Below are 17,905 nucleotides of genomic sequence, written 5' to 3'. Positions count from 1 at the left end.
CAGGTAAACAACCCAAGAGACAGATCTCATGCCAATTGCTACTACGTAAGGAAGGTAGGTATCCTTTATGGACCTTAAAGGGTTCAGTAAGCAGTCTGTACGTAGTGTTAAAATAATACATAATATGCTTAATTAGTTTATGCAACAACGAGTTCAGTTAATCGCAAAGAATCCACTCAAGCCGTTAGAAGGTCGTTCTAAGAGAGCTGGGCATCAGTGTTTTAAACAGATTTTGTAGGTTTTTAATGAAAATATTTAATGAAAATATCACAAAATCAATCCCAGAGATTAGTTTCTTTTAGTTATGATTGAACAGTTGATGGATTATTGGGCATTCTCTTACACCTATACGAAGGACACGTATTGAAATATTCATTGTAAGCAAGATATTATGTTTCCTGCTTAATTTTGACATATAAATTACATGCTGGGTCTCCCTTATAAACTAAAAACCAGCACACGGTGTTTGTACACTGCGCCACGGCAGCTGCCCCTACCGTGCGCGGCCGCTCTGCTTTAAGCGTGTATACAATCTTATATGAAATCCTAACTTGTGAAAGATGCTTGAAGTGTCGCCCTTCATGGGTTATAAAGGCATTGTATCTTGTAACCACATTCTGGCTGACAGGAGAGAGTTATGCCAGCGTAATGTTTCTTATTTCATTCCTAATGTTTTCCTTCAGTTCCTCCAATGTGTGAGGATTTGTTCGATACACTTTTTCTTTCAGTTTATTCCACAAGTAAAAATCACACACTGTTAGATCTGGAGAACGAGGGGAGAAATAGACCAGCACTGAACACTCTGTCTGCAAACACTTCCGAGATTGTAAGAAGGGAATCTTCTGCTGTATGAGCAGGAACTGAATCTTGTTGAAACCACACACGCGATTTTTTTCTTCCGTTAACTCATGAAAGAAGGGCGTCAGAATGTCATGTTGGTACCTCTCTGTACTTACTGTTTTCTTGAAAAAACATAGGCCCAATTATTCGTCTTGCACTAACAACACACCAAACACCAATCTTCCTATCGTAATGAGGGACTTCATAAAAACCTTTAGGATTTTCCGCCCACCAATAGCGAGAGTTATGACTGTTCACACGACCATTAAGATGAAACTGAAACTTTTACACACGAAAATACGGTGTTGCAATGATAACTGTCTTAACATGTTAACAGCTGAGATTCAGACTGGCGACTGATGCCTGCCAGGCCGAACACGTACAGGCTGCTTGCAAGGTCAAGAACTATGTGCGCGCCCCCCATACGGCAGCTGCTGTCGCAGAGTAAAAAGCGCCACTTCAACGGTGTTAGTTTATATGAGAGACCCTGTAATTCAAGGTTTCTACACCAATTGTTTCTAGAAAAATGAAAGGGAGCAATAAAGTAATTTCTCAACGTTAATTCTTCTGTTTTCAGGTACGCATTGTTGGAGTTCTCATAAAAGTAACATATTTCATTGATGACACCTTAGAACAAGTAAGTAGTATCTCATAATTAGTCACTAATCAGTCTCTATGTAATATTTGCAATACTCCATTGTTTAAAATTATTATATGTTGGAGTTATTTAAATTTTCTTTAGGAGATGCGCATACGTTAGAGGAAAATGTCATGACTTGTTAGTATCAGAAAAAATATCTGTGAACTATATTATCTTTCATCTTCTATCTTAGAATTGGAAATATTTTAAAAAAAGTATAAAACCATAATATAACTTTGCTGGCGAGATGTAGTGTTTACAGTGCACTATGTCTTCTGGTATGGGCTATATCAAACTTGTTACTTTCATAGATCTGTATCAGTCTCATCCTTGGCTTTGACAATATGAAAGTGACTGAGGTATGAGTGATACTAGTAATACCATTCCTTATGCAGCCAGTCCCTGTTATGAATGGTGTGAAAATATCGCTCATAGGGTCGGTTGGTGCATGCATTTCAGTGGGCTTGGCAGACTGATATGTAAAAGCAACTTCTGGCTCGGTGAGAAAAGCAACGGGAAACTACCTCACTCCTCATTTCCCTAGTACGCCTCTTCAGTGACGCCTAGGCTATTTATGACAGCTGTTGGTGGAGCTGCAGAGGATCAAACCAGCCTTCGGGCTGAATAACCAACATACACACATACACACAAAACCATAATGTAATGCATGCATTTTCTCTATTTTTTTAATTTTAAATTTATATTTGTTAGTCTGAATTCTGTGATAAACCTATATCATTGACTGTACATGAGAGAAATCTTGCCACCATAATGGTTGATTTTAAGGGCTTCATACCAAAAACATGCTTTTCAAGAAGCTGCCACAGCTGTGTGGAGTTATGCTCATAGGGCAGTTTTGTGTCATGTCACAGAGTGTATCCATGACAAACCTTCAGGGATGTTGGAGGACGGCAAATGGATCACTTTGAGATAAGAAACCATATTCCGGAAACGACCAGGTCAAAATAAAAGCAAAATTGTACTCATTTAAGTCCGTTTTCCTGCACAAGTTTCACAAGCTGCTCCATTTATAACAAATTTTCGAAATGGCGTCCCCCTGCGTCGATGCAGGCATGGCATCGTGGCACAAAGTTCGGTCATACCCATTCAAATATCCCCGATATCGTTTGAAGAGCGCTGGTCCACTAATCCCAAGTTAACAGGTTCAAATCCGACTGAGGTCGGTGGCTTTTAAGGATTTATAGGTAATAACCTCATGTAGTTGGCATCCGGCACGTTAAAGAACTACTGCGGGGAAAAATTCCGACATCCCGGCGTCTGTTAAGAATGGACGGACGTTAATCAACTTGGATTATTAATAAATGTTGACTCAAACGTTTCCGGATTACCGTTCCTTGTCTCAAATTGATCCATCAGCCGTCCTTCAGCATCCCTAAAGGTTTGTAAGGTTGTCACGGATACACGCTCTATGTAAACATATCAGCGAAACGCTTCTTTCCTCGAGAATTATGATATGCTTCAACCTAATTTGCATATGCTGTAATTGTCGCCGATGCATGTTCTCAGAATAGTGTTATTACACGAATTAGGTAACAATTTTATTTTCTTATATTCTTAAGCAGAGTAGTGAGCTGATACCAGCACCATCCTGATATCTGACGAATAATCACTTGTAATCCAGTGGTTAGGGGAGGTATTCGACATTTATTATGTAAATGTGCCAAATTGTCCCGTCTTCAAGAGAAGGAAGATGATTTGATACTATTATGCAGGTTCCATCGAAGTCTGTAATCTCCTAGAGGTGAAAAACGTACAAGGAAATTATATTCTTGATACTATAACTTAATATCTCGGCCAGAAACGTCACTCATGTTTTATGTGTGTTTTGAGCTTGTCTAGTTGGTGTTGATTTATATTTCTCAGTATCACGCATGCGCTGTATTGCATTCGGGAAGTTAAAAGCGTAGAGAGCCTCTTGCACGGCAGCGCTACATAATGAAAACAAACGGCCGATCACGTTATCAAAATAAGTGCATATTATTATTTCTCTGTTAGGGTGTTCTGGGATCACGTGACGATTTCAACGCTTCATCCCTTGTTGTTCCTTCTTCTTCAAATACTCCTTCTTCTACCTACTATGTCTCCTTTTCCCCTTCTCAAACCATTTTGAGCCTGTTTCCTCCCCTCCCGACGTTGTAATCCTTCCATTTTGAGTGTTGTATTCTGAGGTTTTTATATACCTAAACACTTTTTGTTGTAGATATTCATTAGTTAAAGCGTATGTTCTTTCCATATTGTGTACCCTTTCTTCCAGGATGCAACGTTATAGGAATGGAGATAAACCATCACCTTGCCTTACACCTGTATTTTATTATTATTATTATTATTATTATTATTATTATTATTATTATTATTACAAGTCATGTTTTTTAAATGCTGACTGCCAGAGTAGGCTCCTAAACTAGACGTATTCTACGTCAAAACTTGTTAAATTACACCAGATTTTAAAATAAAGAACATAACTTTTCAAATTTTTATTGCGATTAGAGTTCGACATCGCTTAGTATTGTAATTAAATTGTAAGCATTGTGACGACTATACGTTGACTCGGGATAAAGATAGGTTCGAATCTCTGTCAGACATCATTTCACCTCTAGTAGGTACTGAATTGGTAGTTTCCTCTTGTTCAAATACTGTTCTCTCCCAGTTATTGTCCTGGTTAATATAAACACGAAAATAACGGCAATATACTCGTAGATTTAGAAGGTAAAACACCGCTTGGTGGATTTTATGAGAACTCCAGTAGTTCAGTGCGTACATAGCGGTGCCGGGTTTCAATAGACAGAAAAAAAAGCTCAAAGTAACTTCATAGGTCTGTTAGATGTTACGATTTAAAAAAAGTAACTAGTGAGGACTGCCAGACGTTAAGAGAGAGAAAACACATTCACCGCAAGGACATAATGCTGCCAGGTTTTAGATTGAACACACACTCCTAGAAGTATATAGCAGTGTTGCCAACCGTAGGGACCTGTCTCTACGTGTAGGGTCTTTTGAATCATTTCGCCCGGCTGAGTGGCTCAGACAGTTGAGGCGCTGTCTTTCTGAACCCAACTTCGCAGGTTCGATCCTGTTCAATCCGGTGGTATTTGAAGGTGCTTAAATACGTCAGCCTCGTGTCGGTAGATTTACTGGTACGTAAAGGAACTCCCACGGGACTAAATTCTGGCACCTCGGCGTCTCTGAAAACAGTAAGAAAGTAGTTAGTGGGACGTAAAACAATTAACATCATTATTATGAATCATTTGCCCGTAATGTCTGGTGATAGGGACCGATTATTGAATCCACTGCCAAAGACAAAGAATGTTAAGTCTAATAATGAGACCAAGAATAATTAAATAAACATTAAATTCGCTTTACTGTACAAGTCCAAATTAGTACTGTGTTGAGATGACAAGTTGGTTGGAATAAACTAACCGTGGGCAATGTCTACAATGTGAAAATTCCTTATTTCTTTCTGCCAGTAGCCCTGTAATTACCTAATGTGATCAGAAAAATTTTCAGTCCCCAATTTTAGTCCTTTGAAATGGAGTTTCGCCGGGATAGTGCTATTGCGTGTCTTTTGATCGAAGTTTCAACGTGAACATGTAAATGTGACTTACAAAGTGAACTACAAAAGTGAGGAGCAAACTAAAATATTTAAAAACAAATAGAGAAGCGAGTCAGGCAGAGAAATGTTTTAAAGGCTGTTACATTAAATTTCCATCATGCATGGCTTTATGTATCCTGTATTTGTTAAGAACACTTTTGACTTCATACTTATCAATGGACAATGAGCGTTTTCCTGCTTTATCATAATAATAATAATAATAATAATAATAATAATAATAATAATAATAATAATAATAATAATAATAATAATAATAATAATAATAATAATAATAATAAATCATCTAATACTTCTTCTGTACATTGATCAGTATTTTTTTTAAATTAAAAAATGGCCACGGTAAGAAGGAAACACAATTTTTAATTTTCAGTTATCTCTGTCCGTCTGTATATATACATATGTATGCATCTCGAGAAAACTAATGAACAGAACTGAATCAAAATCCGTATCTAAATCGGAGAATAAGGCGCTATATTTAGGCAATAAAAACTTATTCACACTGAGTAAAATAGTAGCTCATGGAAGGTATAAAATGTATTTCTCAAATATCTATGTTATTAGTGGTCGTATCAATAAATATTACATAACATCCATTCATTTATATCCTATATAGTTTTGGCGTATCAGCTTTGAAAGCAGAGATACTGTGAATTTAGACTTATTTTGCTTAGTCCATATCAACGCCGAGCATAGCTAAAATGATAGTGGCTTTTCTTGTTCTTATGAGTTCATTTGGTCCACTTCTATGGTCTACTGGTTAGCGTGATTAGCTTTGCCCCGCCCCCGAGCCCCGGGTTCGATTCCCAGCTCTGCCACTAAATTCGAAAAGTGGTACGAAGGCTCCACTCAGCCACAGAAGGACAACTGAGTAGAGGGGAGTTCGATTCCCTCCTCAGCCATTCTCGAAGTGGTTTCCCGTCGTTTCCCACTTCTCCTGCAGGGAAATACCGGGATGGCATATACCTATTTTAAAGTCCAGGGCCGCTTCCTTCCCTCTTTCTTGTCTATCTCTTCCTATCTTCCCATCCCCCAGCAAGGCCCTTGTTCAGCGTAGCAGGTGAGGTCGCCTGGGCGAGGTACAGGTCCTCGACGAAAGTGGGCAGAAAGGGATACAAGCGATTAAAGAATGCAGTGGATATAAATTGCAGGACAGCTAAGTAAGAATGGCTGAAGGAGAAGTGCAAGGATGTTGAAGGTTGTATGGTCCTAGGAAAGGTAGATGCTGCACACAGGAAAATCAAGGAAACCTTTGGAGAAAAGAAAGCTAGATAAATGAGTATTAAGAGCTCAGTTGGAAAACTACTTCTAGGGAAAGAAGACAAGGCAGAAGGCAGGAACATATATACTAGTTGCATCAAGCTACAAAATAGATGATATGGTTCTGGACCAAGAAGAGGCTGTTGACGTTGATGGAATGGAAGGCCCGATTTTGAGGTCAGAATTCGACAGAGCTTTGGGAGACCTAAATAGGAACAACACAATGGAATTAATGATATTCCCCCTGAATTACTGACTGCCTTAGGAGAAACCAGCACCGCGAGGTTATTCCATTTAGTATGTAAGAAAAATTATATGGGACCGGGAGAGTTGGCCATGCGATTAGGAGCGCACAGCTGTGAGCTTGCATCCGGGAGACAGTGGGTTCGAATCCCACTGTCGGCATACCTGAAGATGGTTTTCCGTGGTTTCCCATTTTCACACCAGGAAAATGCTGGGGCTGTACCTTAATTAAGGCCACGGCCGCTTCTTTCCCATTCCTTGGCCTTTCCTATCCCATCGTCGCCATAAGACCTATCTGAGTCGGTGCGACATGAAGCAAAATAGCAAAAAGAATGAATGATACAGGAGAAGTACCATCCGATTTTAGACAGAATTTTGTTATACCTATTCCCAGCAAAGACGGTGCTGACTAGCGTAGAAACTACCGCATCATTAGTTTAGTATTTCACGCCTGCAAAATTTTAACACGTATTATTTACAGAAGAATGGAAAGACAAGTTAAAACTGAGTTGGAAAGATATCAATTTGGTTTCAGAAGAAATTTTGGGACACGTGAAGCAAGCGTGACTTTACTTCTGATCTTAGAGGATCGAATTAAGATACATGGCGTTCGTAGATCTTGAAGCGGCATTTGACAAAGTTGATTGCAAAAGCTATTTGAGATTCTGAAGATGATCGGGATCAGATAACGAGAACGAAGAATTATCTACAATCTGTATAAAAATCAGTCCGCAGTGATAAGAATCGAGGGCTTTGAAGGAGAAGCAGCAATCCAGAAGGGAGTGAGGCAAGGTTGCAGTTCCCCCCCTCCTATTCAATGTTTATATCGAACAGGCAGAAAACGCAATCAAAGAGGAATTTGGGAAGTGAATCACAATCAAAGGATTGGAAATCAAAACGCTGAGATTTGATTATGATTTTGTTTATCTGAGAGTGCAGAAGATCTGAAGAAATTGCCGAATAGTATGGGAAGAGTCTTGGGTAAGCAGGACCAGATGAATATAAATAAGTCCAAGACCAAAACAATGGAGTGGAGTCGAACGAATTCAGTTGAGGCAAGAAATATTAGATTAGGAAATGAAGTCTTAAAGGAAGTAGATGGAAATTGTTACTTGGGTAGTAAAATAACTAACGATGGCAGAAGTAAGAAGGACATAAAATGCAGATTAGGACAAGTAAAGAAAGCCTTTCTGAAGAAAAGGAATTTGCTAACTTCGAACATAGGAATTAGAAAGATTTTTTTTCAGATGTTCGTCTGGAGCATGGCATTGTATAGAAGTGAAACAAGGACAATAAGTAGCTCAGAAGAAAAAGAGAATAGGGGCTTTTGAAATGTGGTGTTACAGAAGAATGATGAAGGTGTGAAGAGATATTGAATCGAACTGGTGAGAGGAGATCGATTTTGATAAATTTGACCAGAAGAAGAGATAGAAGGATATGACACATCTTCAGACACCCATGACTTGTACAGTTGGGTTTTGAGGGAAGTGAAGGCGGTAAGAACGGTAGGGTAGACCAAGATATGAATATGACAAGCAGGTTAGAGCAGATGTAGAATGCAGCAGTCACGTAGAATTGTAAAGGTTAGCACAAGACAGGGTGGCAGGGAGCACTGCATCAAACCAGTCAATGGACTGGTTACTCAAACAACAACAACATAATCAACGTAAAGAAACTTATAACAATTTATTAATGTTTTTAAATGTCTCTCTTCAGCTTAATAGGGGAAGAAAATAAATAGGAACTCCTGTATATAATGGCTCTGGAAGAAATGTGTCTTGCACATATATCGATAGTTAACAAAGACATCGCAAAGCCATCTAGAAAGTGGAGGCTACTTCTTGTATCCCTGCTGCTACCGGGATACGAAGGTCAGCCTCTCCGGTTTGGAATCAAATGTCCTATAAGGTTAGCCACCGCATCTCTGTGAATTCATATGAAAGTGACTTATTCTTGCTTTAAGTGAAAATAAAACGAGATAGTTATGTTCCCTTATCCCTAATCAGAAGGAGAAAGTGGAAGACATCTGAAGATATCGACATTAGAAAGGGAAGGTCTATATGTGTGAATTATAGGCTCTCTAGAGAACTAAAGTTCACCAAGGGAAGTTGGATAGAAAATATGAAAGTGGGAAACCTGGCTAAAGCAAGTGGAAGCAACGTTGGGCTCAGCTAGGGCTACTGTGTAACCATTCCACGTTCCCAAGTGGAGAACTCCTGAGAGTAATTCAGAGGAGAAGCCTATCTCTTAATATTCGGTATCGTTCTAAAATACCTCTCCATTAGCGATATTTCAGTGTCCTGATCAAGATAATCCACTTCTCTTGTGGAAGGGTCTCTCCGTCATTGTCTGAGTGATTATGGTTCAATTCCAGTCACATAAATACATGACTGTCTTAATGCCTTAAACGGGGCGATTTCATAGTCAAGAAGTAACTGTAAAATGAAAAGTGACGTAAATACTCATTATTGGGCATTCTATGTGTTGTTTCTTGTGACTTGTCCATTCAGTTCAAGTTAATGACAATTCTTACAAATCTTTGAAGCCTTCCTTATAGTTGGGAGATTCTAGACACTGCTTCGTACAAAAACCATCAAGGTTTATCTTTCCAAACTACAGGCCTTCTCCCTACGGAAGGCATCACAAAGATGTGGTTCAATATCTGGGCTCAACCGTGCGAACACAACGAGGAAGACATCTTTTCACGGAAGAATGAACTTAATAGGAAACCGCCGACTGATGCCAGGCACAATGACTACAGCTAGTGACGTTATTTCACCATGCCGAGAAGCTACTAGATGGGAACCGATCCAACCCCGGATTGTGATTCACTGTACTAAAGAACTCTTCGAGGGAGCCCGAAAATATTCTACCAATTCAGAACCTGATACTACATCACTCTTTGACCTAAACTATTGTGTGTGTAATGTATGTATGTATGTACGTACGTATGTAATGTATGTATGTATGTATGTATGTATGTATGTATGTATGTATGTATGTATGTATGTATGTATGTATGTATGTAGCCTATGTTCGGTCCTCAGAACGAAGGCTCGCTGGATCCTCGGTATAACTGAAGAGGTGGTGGTGGTGATTATTGTTTTAAGAGGAAGTACTAGGCAACTATCCTCTATATAACACTAATCAGAGGAAAACCTGGAAGGGATCCGACACTTCGAAAAATGAAGATATCGGCCAAAGGAAGACAAGGGCCACGAAGGGCGTGAAAATGAAAGACTCCCTAGCCCTCGCAAACCTAATAGCATCGGGGTCGGAAAAGAACAAGAGTTGACCAAGAGAGGTCGGATAGGATAGATGAAAGTGAGGAGCCTGGCACAAGTAAGTGGAAGCAATGCCAGGACTCAGCTAAGGGCCCCATGGTCACCAACCCACGCTCCAGAGTTCAGAGCCCCTGGGGCCCCTTTTAGTCGCCTCTTACGATAGGCAGGGGATACCGCGGGTGTTATTCTACCGTCCCCACCCACAGGGGGTATATCACTGAAGAGATGTATTAGGGAAATGAGGAGTACGGTAGTTTCTTGTTGCTTTCCTCACGGAGCCCGAGGTTTTTACAATTGCAAATCACAGAACAAGTTGGCTCAGTGCGTTGCGATACGGCCAGTCACGGTTATTGGCCCAGTATTCAGGAGACAGGTGGGCTCGAATCCCCTCGGCCATCCACGAAATGCTTTTCCGTGGTTTCCCATTTCAATTCCAGGTAAGTGTAGGGTACCTTTTATGAATGTCATGGCCGCTTACTTTCAATTTCTAGAACGCGCAAGTCCACCTACATACAGAAAACACCCTCACACGCCGGTGTATGTAGCTCAATCCTATGGGGTGTATCGGTAAAATCAGCTACAGAACTGGCGACCCGAACATATCCTCTGACACTTCCGGCCCTAAATATCATACGCTAGGAGAATTGAATAATAAATTAATAATGAACTTTCAAATTATTATTCTTGTTGTTTCATAAAGGAACTTGAAACACCTTGTAAACAGCGTATGTGTGTGTGTGTGTGATCGCAAATGTGTACACCATTATACACCTCGCATCGACGTCAATTTTCGGATATACATCATATGATAGAGCGAGGTAGCTACTCGGTTAAAGTCGCAGAGCTGTGAGATTGCATTTGGGATATAGTGGTTTTGAATCTCGCCGTCGGCAGCGCTGACGATAGCTTTCCGCGGTTTCTCATTTTCACATACATATAGGCCTACTGGGGCTGTACATTACCTCACTGAAGTCAACGGCAATTTCCTCTCTCATCTTTGCGTCACCGAAAATCTGAGATGAATTAGTGCGTCGTTAAATCAATAGAAGAAAAAAGCGAAGGCTTCACATATAATAAGAATGTGCGCTTGTTAATTTACATATAGGCTCTATATGAACCAAATAAGGCACCTCCTTTATTATGTATTGGCGAACGATTAAAAATAAATTCCCTGCAAATCCTTATCAGCCGATCAACTTTCTGTAATTAATAATAATAATAATAATAATAATAATAATAATAATAATAATAATAATAATAATAATAATTTATTTTTAGTGGTTCAACGACACACTAACTCGCAGATGCTTGGATTGGTAGAACAGCCACGAGAGTGCATTAGTGTTGTTCGTGTTTAGTGTTGTTACCAGGCCTGATAGGGTATATAAGGGTCGTGAACAGCTTCAGATATCAACATTCTGTTTCCACTTTCAGTAAGAGGCTCATAATAGAGCTTGCAGTATTTCTCAAGGGTGCCTGCCGAGATAACCTCATATTCGTATTCGACATTACAAATTCATCGCTGTGATTATTTTGAATATCGGACGCATTCCTTCCACGGACGCGGCTGTGAGCTTGCATCCGGGAGATAGTAGGTTCGAATCCCACTATCGGCAGCCCTGAAGATGGTTTTCCGTGGTTTCCCATTTTCACACCAGGCAAATGCTGGGGCTGTACCTTAATTAAGGCCACGGCCGCTTCCTTCCAACTCCTAGGCCTTTCCTATCCCATCATCGCCATAAGACCTATCTGTGTCGGTGCGACGTAAAGCCCCTAGCAAAAAAAAAAAAAACCTTCCACGGAAATGGAGTATATTCAAACATGCTGCATTTTCCAGCGGTGGGCCGCCCTGTTTGATTGAATCACAAAGCAGGCGACCAGAAGGCGCGCTACGTACAAAATATGAGCTTTTGAGTTCCTTCACGTTCTTCCGAAAAATAGATATTTTCCCTTCTGTGCCTGCAAATACACTATGATAAATTGTATGGATTAACATCTTTAATATCTGCGAAGGTAGCAGGCAAAGGAAAAACTGATGAGACAGCTTCTATGGGAATATCCTGACGTGACATTAACCCTGCCGCTCACACGTTTCATTCTAACGTGAGTACACGCGCAGAGCACTTATTGCACTCTTCTGTCCAGTCCAGTCAGTCAGTTCAGTGTATGGCATTACATAAAATGGTGTATCCTATCATTTCTTGGTTTCAATGAAAAGTACTAACGCATCTAATGTTACTGCTTTTTAAATTAGTATTATGATGCTGAATATAGATAGGATTCCAACGATACCAAATTCTCCAAATTCTCCGTTAATGTTATTTCTGCAGTTACTACGTTTTTCCTTAGCATGGCAGAATGGCACGTCAGGATATTCACTTAGAATCAGTCGCATATCAGTTTTTCCTTACATTGGAAGATATTAAAGATGTTAAACCATACAATTTTTCATAGTGTATTTATGAGCGCAGTAGGGCGAATATACTATGCACGCAGAAATAATGAGAGTAAAATACGGAATTCATCTCCATCTCGCGGGTGAAGCACGCTTTTTAGAATGAACAGAGGAAAGAGACCGGCCACGAACAGTTTGAACATTGAATACTCCTTAGGTCTGGCAAACCCAATATCTTCGGGGATTGAAAAAGAACCAAAGATGGCCAACGGAAGTCGGAGAAAAAAGGAAACCCATTGCATATCGGTTTTCAAGATATTAAGGATGTTAAATCATACAATTTATCGTAGTGTATTTCTGGGCAGAGTACAGAGGTTGTCTGGCCGCCAGAAGAATGTGAAGGAACTCTGTACGTCAACAAATTATTTCGTACGTAGCCCGACTTTTGGTTGCCTGATTTGTGATTCAATCGAACAGGGCAGTCAACAGCGGGCCTATGAAGCACGTTTGTATACATTCCATTTCCTCTGGAAGTACTTGTCCCTTTTTCAAAATAATTACATGTGCTGAATTCTTAATGCCCAACGGTTACTGCTAGATATAGAACAGAGAGTAGTTCCATTAAAAACAGACGAAGTTGGTACTGTTATTTTGGTGGATACTGAGACCCCGGATTTCAATGCATGGAAGGTGTGCGCGTTTGTCCCGACACTGGATGCAAGCGAAGCTTGAGAGTGAGAGCCTATTGAATGACGTGTTTATGTGTTGCAGGCTGTTCCATTTTGTGTACTAAATCACGAAATTTACTATAGTTCAGTATGGTGTGGGTTACTGTAGTCACGTCCCAGTTCGTGAACCATAGGCAACGGCTGAGTGGCCTAGTAAGTGGTCCTGAGAGTCGGGATACCAGTTACTATGGAATGGGAGCGGGAATCTCAGACGTATTCCGAGTAAAGGCCCTCCTTGTGCTCAGGCTGCTAGGACTATACAATTCACCGGTGGTCCATAACCCGTTAGAGGAGAGATCCTCACTTGGACTATGTGTAAGAAGGGTAGCACCCTGCTTCATGAATTTACCGAGCTCAGAACATTTTAAGCAAGCCTCAGACCTATGGGAGTAGCGGAGTCCCACTCCCATTTGACAGGCAAGGGACTCCTTGGAAACAACCGGGCGAACGAAGTGGAAATCGATGGGAAGCTATCAACATTAATGGGACTTACGGAAGAAAGAAAGTGGAACTAGCTGAGCCAGCAAAGATGATGCATCTGGATGTGCTATGAGTAAGTGATATTCTGGTAAGGGGAGATAGCGAGGAAGAGCTAGGAGATTATAAAGTGTACTTGATGAGCGTTAAAAAGGAAGGGCAGAGTCTGGGGTAGGGCTGTTCATCAGGAATACTATTGCACGCAACATGGTTTCTGTTAGGCACGTAAACGAGCGAATGATGTGGGTAGATTTGGCAATTGGAGGAATTATACGAGAATTGTCTCTGTGTATTCACCATGTGAGGGTGCAGATGAGGATGAAATGAATAAGTTTTATGAAGCATTGAGTGACATGGTTGTCAGGGTCAACAGCAAGAATAGATAGTGCTAATGGGAGATTTCAATTGCTAGAAATGGAAATAGAACTGAAGGATAGGAAAGGGTGATTGGTAAATGTGGGGAAGATACGGAAGCTAGTGTGAATGGGAAGTCTCTACTGGACTTTTGTGCTAGTATGGGTTTAGCAGTTACGAACACATTCTTCAAGCATAAGGCTATTCACCGCTATACATGAGAGGCTAGGTGTACCAGATCAATAATAGACTATATCTTAACCGACCTCGAATTCAGGAAAACTGTTAGGAATATACTGGTTCTTCGGGGATTATTCGATGAAACAGACCACTGTATGATCTGTAGTGAACTAAGTATCCCTACGCCTAGGGTAGAGAAAGTAAAATCTGTCTGCAAAAGAAAAAGGGTAGAAAATCTTCAGGACGAGGAAATTAGACAAAAGTACATGGATATGATTAGAGAGAAGTTTCGAACAGTAGACAGTAAGCAGGTTCAGGATATAGAAAGCGAATGGGTGGCATACTGAGATGCTGTAGTAGAAACAGCAAGGAATGCCTAGGAACAACTGTGTGTAAAGATGGGAAAAGGCGAACATCTTGGTGGAATGATGAAGTGAGAGCAGTTTGTAAACGTAGAAAGAAAGCTTATCAGAAATGGCCCCAAACAAGGGCCGAGGCAGACGGGGATTTGTACGTAGATGAAAGGAACAGAGCGAAACAAGTAGTTGTTGAATCCAAAAAGAAGTCTTGGGAAGATTTAGGTAATCTGGAAAGGCTAGGTCAAGCAGCAGGGAAACCTTTCTAGACAGTAATAAAGAATCTTAGGAAGGGAGGGAAAAACGAAATGAACAGTGCTTTGAGTAATTCAGGTGAACTCATAATGGATCCCAGGGATTCACTGGAGAGGTGGAGGGAATATTTTGAACATATTCTCAATGAAAAAGGAAATCATCCTGGTGGTGTTGCGAACAGCCAAGCTCATGGGAAGGAGGAAAATGATGTTGGTGAAAGTACGCTTGAGGAAGTGGAAAGGATGGTAAATAAACTCCATTGCCATAATGCAGCAGGAATAGATGAAATTAGACCTGAAATGGTGAAGTATAGTGGGAAGTCAGGGATGAAATGGCTTCGTAGAATAATAAGATTAGCATGCAGTGTTAGTAAGGTACCTTCAGATTGGACAAAAGCAGTAATTGCACCTATCTATAAGCAAGGGAACAGGAAGGATTGCAACAACTGTCGAGGTATCTCATTGATTAGTATACCAGGCAAAGTATTCACTGGCATCTTGGAAGGGAGGGTGCGATCAGTCGTTGAGAGGAAGTTGGATGAAAACCAGTGTGGTTTCAGACCACAGAGAGCCTGTCAGGATCAGATTTTCAGTGTGCGGCAGGTAATTGGAAAATGCTACGAGAGGAATAGGCAGTTATGTTTATGTTTCGTAGATCTAGAGAAAGCATATGACAGGGTACCGAGGGAAAAGATGTTTGCCATACTGGGGAATTATGGAATTAAAGGTAGATTATTAAAAGCAATCAAAGGTATTTATGTTGAAAATTGGGCTTCAGTGAGAATTGATGGTAGAATGAGTTCTTGGTTTAGGGTCGTTACAGGGGTTAGACAAGGCTGTAATCCTTCACCTTTGCTGTTCGTAGTTTACATGGATAATCTGCTGAAAGGTATAAAATGGCAGGGAGGGATTCAGTTAGGTGGAAATGTAGTAAGCAGTCTGGCCTATGCTGACGACTTGGTCTAAATGGCAGATTGTGCCGAAAGCCTGCAGTCTAATATCATGGAACTTGAAAATAGGTGCAACGGGTATGGTATGAAAATTAGCATCTCGAAGACTAAATTGATGTCAGTAGGTACGAAATTCAACAGAATTGAATGTCAGATTGGTGATACAAAACTAGAATTGGTCGATAATTTCAAGTATTTAGGTTGTGTGTTCTCCCAGGATGGTAATATAGTAAGTGAGATTGAATCAAGGTGTCGTAACGCTAATGCTATGAGATCGCAGTTGCGATCAACAGTATTCTGTAAGAAGGAAGTCAGCTCCCAGACGAAACTATCTTGACATCGGTCTGTTTTCAGACCAACTGTGCTTTACGGGAGCGATAGCTGGGTGGACTCAGGACATCTTATTCATAAATTAGAAGTAACAGACATGAAAGTAGCAAGAATGATTGCCGGTACAAGCAGGTGGGAACAATGGCAGGAGGGTATTCGGAATGAGGAGATAAAGGCTAATTTAGGAATGAACTCGATGGATGAAGCTGTACGCATAAACCGGCTTCGGCGGTGGGGTCATGTGAGGTGAATGGAGGAGGATAGGTTACCTAGGAGAATAATGGACTCTGTTATGGAGGGTAAGAGAAGTTGAGGTGGACCAAGACGACGATGGTTAGACTCAGTTTCTAACGATTTAAAGAGAAGAGGTATAGAACTAAATGAGGCTACAACATTTGTTGATAATCGAGGATTGTGGCGACGTCTAGTAAATTCACAGAGGCTTGCAGATGAACGCTGAAAGGCTTAACAGTCTATAATGATAATGAATGTAATGTATGTTATGTATGTATATATGGGTACCTTACCACGTAACGTGTATTTATTTATGATTCATGTGTGTGAAATTCAGCAAATCTGTTAATTTCAAAGGCGATTTCGAGAAAAATACACGTGTATAAAGTTTCCAAGTCCAAGTCGAAGGCCGCAGGAAATGTTCAGCCTAAGGAACCAAACGAAGAGATTTAAGTTCTAACCTAACAAAAACCAAATGGCAATGGTCATCGTTTGAAACATTCTCCAAAATGATTGTTTAGCTATCTTTCACAACAAGAATGATTTCTGGTGGTGGTGGTGGTGGTGGTGGTGGTGGTGGTGATTTAAAAGGAAGTACAGCTTCCAAACTATTCTATATTAACAATAATCAGAAAGGAAGAAGGAAGAGATCCAATATTTCGAAAAGTGAATGTATTGGTAAAATAAATGGGAGGTCCACGAAGGGCGTGAAAATGAAAGACTCTCTGAGCCTCGTAAATTTTATACCTTCGGGGGTCGGAAGAGAAGAAGAGTTGACCCAGGGAGGTCGGATAGGAAATATTTAAGTTGGAAGCCTGGCACAAGTAATTGGAAGCAATGCCAGAACTCAGGTAAGGCCCGCGTGGTCACCAAACCACCCCGCCCAAGTTAAGAGCCCCTGGAGCACATTTTAGCTATCTCTTATAACAGACAGGGAATATCGTGGGGGTATTCTATCACCCCGACCCACAGGGGTTGAATTTCTTATTGGTTCTGGGTAGTTTTAACATTTCCATCCATAATGTTGTTAAGTTACGAACTTCTTGAAGTAGTTCATGACACTGTTGTATGTTTGTTCACCGCCACTGAATTCTGCCGCTACACAGCAACAATATTGTCACGCTCGCCGATATGAAAAATACAGCGCGGCGGGTTCTCAGTCACAGTGCTCTCACTTATTAAGAGATCCTGCGACCTCATGTACTACCGTACCTGGCTTAGCGGACTGAAGCTATAACATACAGCTCCGGTTTTGCAAAAGTGTTTACATTGAACCCATAATTCTAACTTCCTAAAAATTTGCAACTACAAGATGGAGTGCAACCATAGTTTTTATTGCAAGCTCATCTCGCGTTCTGTGGCGTGACAAATCGATGGGGAGCGAGTCACCAAATATTCGAACGAGGTCGGAACCTTTCGGAAGGCCTAGGGTAATTAACGACATTCCAGATAATAACCCTCGTTGTGAGAGGTTTCGGAACTGTCATTAACATAGAAATAAGTAATTAAGAATTTAGCGAAATATCTGATGAAGCTAAATTCCACAGGTTCGAAATGTATTTAATTATGCTTGAGGAAAAGTTGGCATCCATACTGGCAGAGTAGAGAAAACATGTCAATGCCGTAGAGTAAAATTACGTGGGAATTCTCCTGCATGAAATTAATTCATTACGCCCGTTAAAGTAACGGGGAAAATCAGCAAACAACACCATCATGACTGGAAGAGATCTCTAACCTTTATATGCGGCCTCATTA

The sequence above is a fragment of the Anabrus simplex genome, chromosome 3, assembly GCF_040414725.1.
Source record: "Anabrus simplex isolate iqAnaSimp1 chromosome 3, ASM4041472v1, whole genome shotgun sequence".
NCBI lineage: Eukaryota > Metazoa > Arthropoda > Insecta > Orthoptera > Tettigoniidae > Anabrus > Anabrus simplex.
The sequence above is the reverse complement of the archived record's forward strand: the minus strand, read 5'-3'. Positions refer to the sequence as shown.